Source organism: Amia ocellicauda, assembly GCF_036373705.1.
Source record: "Amia ocellicauda isolate fAmiCal2 chromosome 11 unlocalized genomic scaffold, fAmiCal2.hap1 SUPER_11_unloc_5, whole genome shotgun sequence".
Classification (NCBI taxonomy): Eukaryota; Metazoa; Chordata; class Actinopteri; order Amiiformes; family Amiidae; genus Amia; species Amia ocellicauda.
The window spans coordinates 491007-503399 of NW_027102663.1; the positions used below are offsets into that span (position 1 = coordinate 491007).

General features: G+C 44.8%; 2 non-coding genes across 2 annotated transcripts; both read left to right on the top strand.

Annotated features, from left to right (window-relative positions):
* Positions 1 to 11451: 11451 nt before the first annotated feature.
* Positions 11452 to 11524, top strand: trnav-cac (transfer RNA valine (anticodon CAC)). Its single transcript has one exon. It is a non-coding gene; the product is annotated as a tRNA-Val (tRNA).
* A 541-nt stretch (positions 11525 to 12065) lies between these two features.
* Positions 12066 to 12138, top strand: trnav-aac (transfer RNA valine (anticodon AAC)). Its single transcript has one exon. It is a non-coding gene; the product is annotated as a tRNA-Val (tRNA).
* Positions 12139 to 12393: the final 255 nt, after the last annotated feature.

Below are 12393 nucleotides of genomic sequence, written 5' to 3' on the forward strand. Positions count from 1 at the left end.
CATCTTTCCCGGTGAGATCACCGAGAGGATCCCCCACGGTGGTCTTGGAGACCCCCCAACATCTACTCAGGCCACAGCCTTCTGGGGGTAATTCAACACCCCAGATTCAGCCCGCCGCATTGTCGGGCGGAACAAATACAGGCATCCAACAACCTCAGGGGTCGCCGTCAGTCAGGGCTGACACACCACCCAACGACGGCCTAGTTTCAACATCGTCCCCCCAGACCCGTTTCTTGGCTACCGAAACGCGGAACAGTAACCCCGCGCTTGGCCAGGGTGTCACCGCAAAGGCCTTCTTGGTCTCCGTCCATGAGTATACACTCGCTCCTTGCCTCCTTCGACCGAGATTTACCGGAGCGACCATCCTTTGAAGCTGAGCCAGGCCACCAGCCCCCGGAGCTACTTCCTGAAGGTCGGCATGAGTTGCTACATACTTTGTTACAAAATCAAAGACTTGTGTTAGTGGGGCAAAACCTGGTGATAGAGAGCCAAAACACCCTTATTAATACCCTTACTAACGAATTGTACCGTATTTAATGTTTTAATAGACACAAAACGCCTTACTATTGTGGGTTGTTGGAAAAATAAAAAATAAATTAAAAAATGTCCTGACTTGGTAAAAGAACTCACAAACTAAAGGATTATGAACAAGCTAGGGCCCCAAAAAGACCTTCCCGAGAGAACATCCCCGGCCCTGTTGTGAACTCCTCTGATGTCCCAATGAACCTGGAACTATTACAAATGATAAATGATTTAAATAACCCCCAATTACCACCGATAGAATGTGAATTAACAGACTTACCGGTGAACCCCGACCTGTTACAGATGGTCAATGATCTAAATAACCACCTCCCACCGGTAGCGCTTATAGAGGTTCACCCCCTAGTTCACCCCGATTTGTTTGAAATGGTGGAGTCTTTGGAGGAGCTACCCCGACCAAATTCTGCCCCTATTATAAATGATTTGAAACAATTAGAACACAGGATGGCGGCAGAAGCAGCCATCACTATAGAGGAGGGTCTTGACATTAACCGGTTGGATATCTTTGAAGGACTTTTACAGGCTTTCAATGAGCCTCCTCAAAAAGGGGGTTTTGTAGATGTCAGCAGTGGGGGTGTTCGGAATGTGGAGGGTTCTGAGACTGATAAGGCTGTGGAGGACATGCTCTGTGAGAATGTAGGGGGTGAAGGCTTTGTTCAAAATGATGATGTGTCCAAGAGTACCAGTGATCCCGTGATTATAGATAGACCGGCCTATAACAATTTTGAAATGATTCAGCGTTTTAATTTTGCAGAACTTTTAAATTGTGACAATTATGCAGAAATATTTGTCAACATACACGAGGCCTTGCAGAAAATGCTTGAACAGGTTGCTGAAAGGGTCAGACCTCGAGATGTTGTACAGTTAGAACTCAGAGGGGATGATTTGTTTAGCAACCTATCTGTAATGCTGAGTGGAGATAATTTAGATGTCTGGCTAAAATCGAAGCGTTATTGCAAAGAAACGCAGCCATCTTAGCTGATGAAAGTCTGTCTCTGGTAATGAATGTGGTTCGTAACCCTGAGGGTGGGGCGCTTAGAAGACTGTCGAAATGCTTGAAGAACGACATAATTAGGACCAAGCTCAGGCAATTAGTGGTGAGTTCCAGTGGGGACAATAAGCTCTGTTTTGCTTACAGTTTAATAAAACTACTCACCCCCGACATACCTGAACCCCAAGCTCTGCAAGAGGCTTTAATGCTTCATCAGAGGGCCGGCTTAAACTCTCAACAGATGGTTGCCTTTTCAGACATCACCAAATTGCAGGAACATAACTGTAAACCCCGCCAAGAGACAAATGTCCAAACTGATTTTAAACAGTCTGTGGGGTAAGTTTGGGGAAAGAAATTACCGTCTAAACACAACCTTGATTAAAACCCCTGAACAGTTTATAGAATTTATGTTTTCCAAACAACATGCAGTATCACACTTTCAATTCTTAAATGACCACGTGGCACAGGTCCAGTGGAGGGCCCCTAAAGATTTCCCCACCAAACAGGGGAACGTTAATGTTTTCATAGCGGTTTTTACCACGGCTTACGCCCGGCTTGAACTGTACAACTTAATGGATCAGTTGCAGGAACGCACGCTCTATCATGATACTGACTCTGTAATCTTTGTCACCAGGCCAGGGGATTGGGTCCCTCCCCTCGGGGACTACCTTGGGGAGTTAACGAGCGAACTAGATCCTCAGGACCACATAGTGGAGTTTGTTTCAGGGGGTCCTAAGACGCATACAGAACGGCTGCGGGTAAGACCTGTATGAAAGTTAAGGGTTTCACTCTGAACCATTGTAACAACAAGCTCATTAACATCAAGTCTCTGAAGACCCTGGTAGAAAGTTTTGTAACCGAGAAAGACGCGCCTCCTCGTGAGATTATTACAGCCGGAAATCAGATCTATCGCAATAAAAAGGGGTACACGTTGGAAAATAGATCACTAAACAAACGGTTCAGGGTGGTGTACAATAAAAGAGTGTTGAAGACTGATTATACCACTCTGCCTTATGGATATTAGCGGTGGTTTTGATAACAGACTTCAACACCCTTTCTCCTGTATTATAGCTGGTCCCTCCAATTCGGGGAAGAGCTATCTTATAAAGAACATCATAGAAGATGTGGACGCAACCAAGTCCCAAGCTCTTGACAACATAGTGTGGTGTTACTCTTGCTGGCAACCTCTCTACGATGATTTGGCTTCGAAAAAAAATAATCTGAAATTTGTGCAAGGTCTCCCCGCCTCGTTGTGTGACGATGACTTGTTCCCGCCCGGTCAAACTAATCTAGTGATCCTTGATGACCTGATGGAGCAGGCCGGTGACAACAGTGAAGTGGAAAAAGCTTTCACAAAGTACACTCATCATAGGAATTTAAGTATTCTTTATTTAGTTCAAAATCTATTTTTTCAAGGTAAAAAAAGCCGCACTATTAATTTAAATGCCAATTATATAATTATTTTTAAAAACCCCAGAGATAAACTACAAGTCACCGTCTTGGCTCGTCAAATGTACCCTAACCAGACCAAGTTCTTTTTGGAGGCATTTGAGGATGCCACCAAAAAACCCTACGGGTACTTGATTGCAGACTTAAAAGCACAAACCCCAGAAGACTTTCGCCTCAGAACAGGTTTGTGCCCGCCCGATTGGCCGGCAGTGTATGTGCTAAAGAAAAGGAAATAAATAAGAATGTCTGTTCGGATTAAAAGAAATCTGCCACTTTTGCAAATGTTATTTGAGGGGAGCCCGCGCCATAGGAAAGCTGTGCTGGCAGGGGCCCCCTCGGATTTGATCGAGACCCTGTGTGAAATAGCTTTTAACATCTTACGCGGTAATATACCCCTAACCCCTTCTCAACATTCTAAACTCAAAAAACAAAAAGCGGTTATCAAGATCATCGCTAATAAGAAGTATTCTATTAAAAGAAAAAGAAAGAAGATTAATCAAACCGGGGGTTTTATAGGACCGCTGTTGAGCATAGCCGTGCCTTTCCTAACCAGTCTTCTAGCTTCCAGAGTGGGTTAATAATGGAATATGCTCAGAAAATGTTTTTGATCCCTCAGGAGCAGCTTGAGAAACTGAGAAAAAATGTTGTCGGGCCAGAGCCCATTAGACAAACGGCCGAAAACAACCTGGACTCTGAAATGAATGCTATACAGGCCAGGGCCGATTTAAATCAGTATTCCAAAGCCCAGTTGTATACCAACACGTTACAGCGCTACCTCCGTCTGGTTAGACAGGGTGAAAAAGATCAAAACATTTTAACTTTAACCATGGCCTCTCAAGAAAATGGTTCTGGGGCTGATGCGGGGGGTACGGTTGATAAAGATGTTGCGGTGACCGAACCTGTTGAGAGTTCAGAGGGAGATGTTGTAACGGATGTTTTGAGAAACATGCCGGCCAGAAGCAAAAGACATGCACAATATATCCTGCACAAAATGGTTCAGAAACCGCGGGTAACGGCTTGGAATGAACAGGGTGAATTTGTTTTTAAAGGACAACTGATCAAAGGTTCACACGTTTGATTTGTTGAAGAGTGTCACTAGCACTAATAAGGTACCCGATAGTCGCCGACCTGTAGGCTGGAATGCTTTCCTACAGGCGATGGCCTGTCTGAACATGCCCCAATCCACAGTTCCTAACCAGGAAACGCGACAAAAAATCCATCTGTGTAAAGAGGTGGAGCCTGATCTGACTCCGATATCTCATTACTCTGACCGTGCTGAGCGACCATCCTCAGGATCTATCCATCGTTGGGAAGCTTATTAATCTCATGTTTTTATTTGTCTCCCCTGTAAATAATGACCCGACAAAGAATTTTTTATTTTATTTTTTTTATTTTCAAATGTTGTACATTTATTTATAACATAACCCCTGCTTTGTATTAGAATTGTTTTGAATAAAAACAAAACTAATGATTCAAAGGCTGTTTTCATTATTTTTTCACCTTAACACGCATGACATCTTTTAAAATCCTCACAAGAACACCCCATCTGTATACATGGCTGTCTAGGGTCGTAAGTCATTGTGTTATAAGGGGGGGTCCACAGTGTACTGACAAACTCTGCCACTTTTTTATCATTTTGGCCTAAATCCTCACTGTACAAGGCCATAATATCGGGGTATGACCTTCCTTTAGATCTATGATATAAGAAAAACACACAGTGTTGACCACAAGTGAAGGTCTGAAGACTTTGTACTTGACGACCGCTGTAAATGGTTTCTTGACAGTTGTTGAGCAGAAAGTTATTGATCTTCCGAGGGAAAGGTCTGAAATCCGGGGGGTTTGCATAGGAATCAAAAAATTCACCACGGTGGTCCTCCCTTAGATAAATAGCCAGCCAATGTTCTCCGGGCATGTTTTTAGGGTGTGTGTTGATTATGTACATTGCAGGTAAATTCTTGATCTTAAATTTAGGCAGCTGATCGCAGGCGTTGACTCCTTGAAACAGTTTCCGTGAGCCGGCCAGGGCATTCATGATGTGGTTGAGCTCTCTGGTGTTCATTTTAATAATAATCATACGGAACGTTTCTCCTCTGATTCACCTCAATAATGTTGTCAAACACAGCATACACGACCATATTTACAGTGCGTGGTAGAGGCTGCTTGAAACGCATCTCCAAACGCATATTGCCCGTCTTCATCAGTGAAAAATGTTGTCCACACTCTTCATCAGGGGTCAGGTTGAAACCGTACAGGGTGTAACCGCTGCAGTATTCCCGGCGATCGATCAGCAGAGTTTGATCCTTGAGATGGCGACCCGTAGCCAGTACTAGACTGTAATATTCACGAACCGCATTGCCATTTTCAAAGTCAGGTTGAAAAGGTCTGGATGGAACCTGCACACCATCGACGTACAACGCTATAAATTCCGCGTTATAATGTTTAAAGTTAAAGGGGTTCTTGTTGTAAACCCCGGTAAATGCATCATTATCCACGAGACCTATAATAACCTGTTTTGGGAGCTGTCCTAGAAACAGATTTTCCTGGTTCATCACCCGTGTCCCTGCGGGGATACTGTGGACTTTCATGTAGACTCTTTCGATCGGGTACTTGGCGTTTGCCGTCATTAACGCCTGCGTGTGTCCTAGTTTAACCGCCGGGGAGACGGACACTTTTTTCACAAACTGCGAGGCCGATAATATGGTCAGTATATATTTTTCAGTATCAGGTGTCATCAGACAAAAAGCACTTTTACTACGGATCATTTTAATTTTAATGTCTACCCCGTTGAGCATGAGTTTTTCTTGGAAAAATATGTCTGCATGGATATGCCCCATTAGCTCAAAGGTCCTCCCTTCTGTTGAAGAGGCCGTTCTTTTTTGCAAACCCTTATTGAGTCCCTCTGGATCCTTGTCGTCCATAGCTTCCGGGATGTCTTTGAAGAAAAGGCCGGGGCTGAACTGTTTGCTTAGGGTCTCCTCACTATAATTAAGGATACACTCCATCATGGCTCTATAGGGGTAAGTATTGCTGCTTTGACTAATGAGCCGATCTCCCAGGGTCACATCCACCTGTGAAAACATGGTGGCCACCGGGTAATTGATGACCCCAGCGTTGGCCGTCTTCTCGATTGCATCGCCATCCTCATCAGTCACTTTACAGTTCATTAAAATAAATGTGTTATTCAAATCAATATAATCCTCGCCATTGCCAGCTATAAAAAACTCCAGAGGGGCCGTGTCTGAAATTTCCACGATATGTTGGAGAATGAGAGATTCTTCGTTTTTTGTTAGCCACGGATCTTCGTCGCCCCCTGGTGGACACATGCTGTTTCTTCTTTTACCCCCCTCCTCGCCATTACCATGAGACCCGAACCTTCCTGATGCTCATGGCTAGCTGCCCGGTTCATAACATTGGTGAACACGTCACTAACAATATTTTTAGCCGCTGATTTCAAGTGGGGTCTGGCTATAGCAAAGCCTCTCTTAAGCAGGGGTACGGCCATTCTAAAGAGACCACGAAAGAGTCCTCCTAGACCGGCGCCATACATTGTGGGGGCTCCTACAATACCGGGCAAGCCGTTCCCGGCTTGCATCTTGTAATAATCCACATAGGCGCTAGGATCTACATAACCCCTCGAGGTAGCCATTTTAATAATGTACACACTGTTTCAGGGGTCGAAAATGTAGTTTGACAATAACTTTACCGAAGCGGAAGGGTACGTTGATATTCTGATCCGATTTTACTTCGATCGTGATGTTGTCAAAGTGGGTCTTTGAGACTGGTACGTAGTGTGGCTTGTCATAAGTAATTGTGACCATGTCATTGCTTTTACCTTTAATAAGTACATTTCTCAAAAGGGGGACATAACTATCCCCGACCCTCTGGTGGGTTATGATATCCGTATACACATAAAGAGTGTAAAAGCCGCCCCACCACTTCTGAGAACCTGCTCTCTGTGTCAGAATAGAACCCTAATATACGCCCCAGTTGGCCGCTGGTTTGAATGCTAATACCTGGTTTTGACACCTTGTACACTCTGTTTTTAATAGGGTTGTAATATAGCTTGATGTTGGGGGTGCCTTCTGAGAACTGTTTATGAATCTCATCTAATATTTTATCCACATTGTCATAATAACCTCCTTGTATCGTGAATGTCCATTGATTTTAACATCATCAAAAATGGCGAAGGTGGCATCCTTATCTTGTAAAACAGCCCAAGTGTAAGGATACTGTATTTCCGCCAACCCCACTTCCCACGACCCCCTTAGATCTATAGATTTTCCAAATTGTACCGTGTAACTGGATATTTCATTTTTAGGGTATATATCGAGAGAGGCGTTACTGGGTAGAGTCACGTAGAAGCCTCTTGATTCCATCTTGAGTATCGAAAGTAATGCCCCCAACACACCCGCAGGCATGTTGTTATAAGGATTGAATATCGCAAACCTGTTGTTCCGGGACCCAACTATTGAACTTTTCAGGCCATCCAAGCCATTTCACCAACACATATTTTTTCCGGTTCTGGGTTTTTTCAGCTAATATCTTTTCAACTCTGTATACACTGTCTTTACCCACAATCATTTTTTGTAACTCGGCTTCGTAAAACGTTCCTTCTATATCCTCCCCGTCATAGTCTTTTAACCGGTACACGGGGGGGTCTCTAGCCAACTGTTCGGTAACTGTAAAATATTCGTCAGAAAATGTTTGTTCATAACCTTTGGCAAAAGTACTCCTTAGCTTTGAAACGCGAACCACATCACCGATGTTGAACTTATAAGTAGTTTTTCCCTTCTTAATAAATGGTCCGTATAATTCTATATAGACCTTAAAAGAATTACTTTGATCAACATCTATAGGCTTCATTTTAATACTGGTGTGATACCCTTGGTTGTAAGCATCGATAAAATCCTGAACTTTATCAAAATACTTGAACGTGTTGACCGCTGTAAAATATCTCCAGATTTTGGTCTTTATGGTGCGGTTAAACCTCTCCACTACCGATGCCTTAAGCTCATTACCGGTGGTGAAATGATATATTTTGTGTCTCTTCAGTAGATTCTGAAATTCTCTGTTGAGAAACTCTTTTCCTTTATCAGTCTGCAGTTTTTTAGGACATCGACCCTGGGACAATATATCCTCAAAGGCCCTTGTCACCGCCCGACCTGTTTTATTATGTAGAATGCGAGCCCAGGCATATTTTGATAACACATCGATACACATCAACATCAATTTGTGACCATTATTATGTTTTGATAAATTTGACATATCGACTAGATCCATTTGCCATTGTGAGTCTATGTCAGTTGCATATACGCGGTTTCTTTTAAAGTTAATCCTGAGAGGTTTATGTAAGGTATAGGCGTCTTGTTCCCGTAACCATTCTGAAACAACCACATCATTAACCTTCACTCCGGCCTCAGCGAATCCTCTTTGAAAACCCTTCTTACCCGCCAAACCCCCAATCTTGGCTGGGTTGTAGTATAGTTCCTGCATTTGGGGAGCTTGCCGAGTCATTCTGTCAAATAACCACACAGACCCACACTATGCGCAAAGTTTTTATACAAGGTTTTTTATTCAACTTCAGGAGAGCAGATACCCCTTTTTAGACATTTGAGAAAAGTATAACATACACAACAATTTTTTCTACGGTCCAGACAAAAAGAAATCAGATGATTGGTTACTTGATCTATATCAACAAATATACCTGTTTCTTTATCTTGTAGGCACACACCTCAGTTACATATGTAAATAAAACAACAATATGACCTATTTTAAAAGTAAACAGAGGTGTATTAAACATGCTCAGTAAAAGGTCATACAGATGTTGATGAAATGGCCTAATATCATTCTTGGCCCCCTTGAGCGCTTCATCCCAGTGTTCGTACCCTCCGGTCTTTGTTACAGCAGCCATTAACTTTTCCAGGTTTGAAAGTTGATCCTCATCGATGGTTAAATCTGTAGAGAAAAGGCTCGCGTTGGCTACTTTTCTGTCAAGCACATGGTGTAATAGCGCTCTCAGGTTAGCTGCATGGTTAGCTGTTGATGACAGAACCAGTTGCAGAAGCAGTCCAGAACATTCCCCATGTTCAAAGTCCCTTAGTTCAGGTCAGAGTCTGAATCAGTGGCGTAGATGTCGAATTCTTCGTCGCTGCCCCCAGCTTTAACTTCTTTACGGAAGAAATAAGCTTTTAGCTTGCCAGCGGTTTTTCTACTCGGCTCATCCAGGTCATTGAGCAGCTGCCCAAGTTTCTCTATTATAAACGGCTCCTTTTTCAGCTCCAGCAAAATCTCATCTATGATTTTCTGGACTTGTCCCGCAGTGACATGTATGTGGGAGTAAGACAGCGCCTTGATTAGTGCCGGTTTCAGCCACGGTTTGTTGAGTCTTCTGTAAAACACGTTGAAATAGAACAGGAAATAGTAACGGTCTGGTTCAAACAAACAACTGTGTCTCAACTGACTGGGGTGATTCACTTCACACCCCCGACAGACTTCTTTCAGAGCTCGGTCGATGAGAGCACTCAGAATATACACCAGGGTGCTTTTAACTACTCTGCTTACTTGGTCACATACCCCGGGCATAAATCCTGCGTATTCATCACGCCCCCGGGACAGTCCGATGCTCATTGGGTCGCCTGGTGGTTTGTGGGGTGTTTCTACATCCATTGGACTGACCCCCTCCTGAGACGCACAGACGGTAGACAGTTCGGCAAAATCGAGGCCCTCCATGAGCTCCAGAGGCTGGGGATCCCCGAGACTCATTTGGACATCTATCGCACCGCATGTTGTTTCGTCCTGAGGGACCGGGGTCTGAGGTCTTGGAGGGTAACCGCAGTCAGAGGGTTCCGGAGTATATACAAAATCTGGGGAATAGAACCAGGGGTGATCCCGGGTTTGATGAGGCCTGTAGAGCCTGTCGACGTCCGCAGCTTTCGGGTAAGACATTCTCTATAATTTTAAACCATGAATGAATTGTTGCGCCTTTTATCCTATCTCTTCACTACGTCACGACACACCGCCCTCTTAGAAGAGAGTAGCCCCTGAGCCGTCAGGCGGCGTCAAACATAATTTCAGTAACCTGTTTTTCTGGATCCTCCACACCCCCTTCAATAGGGTTTGTAATCAGGGTACTGCTAAACAAAACCTTACGATCTGTAGTTAGAGATAGACTCTTCACCACTCTACCATAGTTCTGCAAGCTTTCCCATTCACCACCTTTCAAAACCCTGAGTCGGAGACTCAATTTTGCATTCTCTTGGACCCTCTTGCAAGCCATCTAGAGTCTTATCCACAAGCCCCAGATCTCAATTACCGTCTCAAAAGATTCCAACGTACCCTCCTTCTCTCCCAAAGCAAAAAGCTCCACTCCAACATAGCTGGGATCCCTTTTAAAGCGGTAACCCCGTCGAGCCCCCCAGAACAACACCCCGGAGCGTTCAATCTTTAAATTGGTGAGTACAGGAACCCTTGCCCGGGATTGTTTCTTGCGGGGTTTCATGTTGATGTCGCTGGACATGTTGAAGAAGCGGGATGTTTCTGATGCTGAGAATTAAAGAGGTATTGCCTAAAAGCAGCGCGGGTTCTTAAATAGAGAGGAGAGTTTCGGGGCATTGCCTTCAGAGGGGTGGGGGTATTTATGGGTGGCCTTGTTGTTCAGGGTTTTATGGGTGTACACTTTCTGACGGATATGACGTAGGAATAATTAAGGAAATAACTCTACCTAAAATCACGCCCCCCAATTACGACGTAGGAATATTAATAAGCTTAGGGCATACATCATAACAAAATAGGCCGCGCCCAAAAAACCCTACTATCTACTCTTATGTAGTTGAAGGCGCAGTATAGCTCTGATAGTCTGGTGGTGACGGAAGACCACCAGCCGTTTGAACAAGCCATTCAGCATCACCTTGTTGGGCTAAGTGCAGGCACTGTCAGAGCGCAGGGCGACCTGCCTTTGAAAGAGTTTCCTAAGTGTCCCGAAATCGGTGCACTCAGAGCGTCCGTCCGTCGACAGGTTGAAATTGTAAACGCGGGTGTAGCCACTTTTAATTAAAATCTGATGATGATGATGATGATGATGCTGTTCTTGCTGTTGTTCTTGTTGTTCTTGTTGTCGTCGTGGTCGCTGTCATTATTATTGTTAAAGTAAAGCAGTAGATAGATTTGTTGCTACCGTAAGGTGTAGAAGGCACAATAGCTCTGTGATTGTCTGATGGTGGCACAAGACGAGCAGCAGCTGTTTGAACAAGCCATTGAGCATCACCTTGTTGGGGTAAGTGTAAGTCTTGTCATAGCTCAGGGCGTTCTTCCTTTGAAAGAGTTTCCAAAGTGTCCTGATGTGCCTTTGAGCAATGCAAAATAGGTCAGTGAAAATAGAAACCATTATCTCACAGGCTGGCCCACGGGAAACGCCTGTGCGCGTTTTACCAGCCTGCTTCGATGGAAGCCATTCGAAACGCTAGGACGGGTTGGTTTCCGTAGTGTAGTGGCTATCACGTTCGCCTCACACGCGAAAGGTCCCCGGTTCGAAACCGGGCGGAAACAACCCGCGGTGCACGCGTGCCAGTACCGTGTTACCCGTCCTCATCTCCCTGCCCCAAGGCCGGCCGTCGTTTTCTCTTCCTCGGAGTGGCAAGAAATCCTGACCTTGAGAACAATCGATCGCAGAAGGGTAGCTTTGCGAGGCGCTGGAACTGACACTTTTAAAATCGATACATGTTGTTACTGTTACAATACGACCGTAGCAGGATCGGCGACATTGCTGTTACTCTTATGTAGTTGAAGGCGCAGTATAGCTCTGATAGTCTGGTGGTGACGGAAGACCACCAGCCGTTTGAACAAGCCATTCAGCATCACCTTGTTGGGCTAAGTGCAGGCACTGTCAGAGCGCAGGGCGTCCTGCCTTTGAAAGAGTTTCCGAAGTGTCCTGATGTGCCCTTTAGCAATGCCAAACAGGTCTGTGAAAATGGCATCCTTTCGCGGCACTTCAGACGCCATCTCACAGTCTAGCCGACCTGAAATTCCTGAGCCCGTTTTACCAGCAGGCTTCAACGATAACCGTTTGAAGCAAGACGCCGCGTTGTCAGTTTCCGTAGTGTAGCGGTTATCACGTTCGCCTAACGCGCGAAAGGTCCCCGGTTCGAAACCGGGCGGAAACAGCCTGCTGTGGGCCGGCCCTTTTCGTCCTGCTTGCCCTCGTGGTTCCCCGGAGGCGGTGGGTGGCTTTTCTTCATTGGAGTGCCCGAAATCGGTGCACTCAGAGCGTCCGTCTGTAGACAGGTTGAAATTGTAAACGCTGGTGTAGCCACTTTTAATTAAAATCTGATGATGTTGTTGTTGTTGTTCTTGTTGTTGTTCTTGTTGTCATCGTGGTCGCCGTCATTATTATTGTTAAAGTAAAGCAGTAGTTAGAT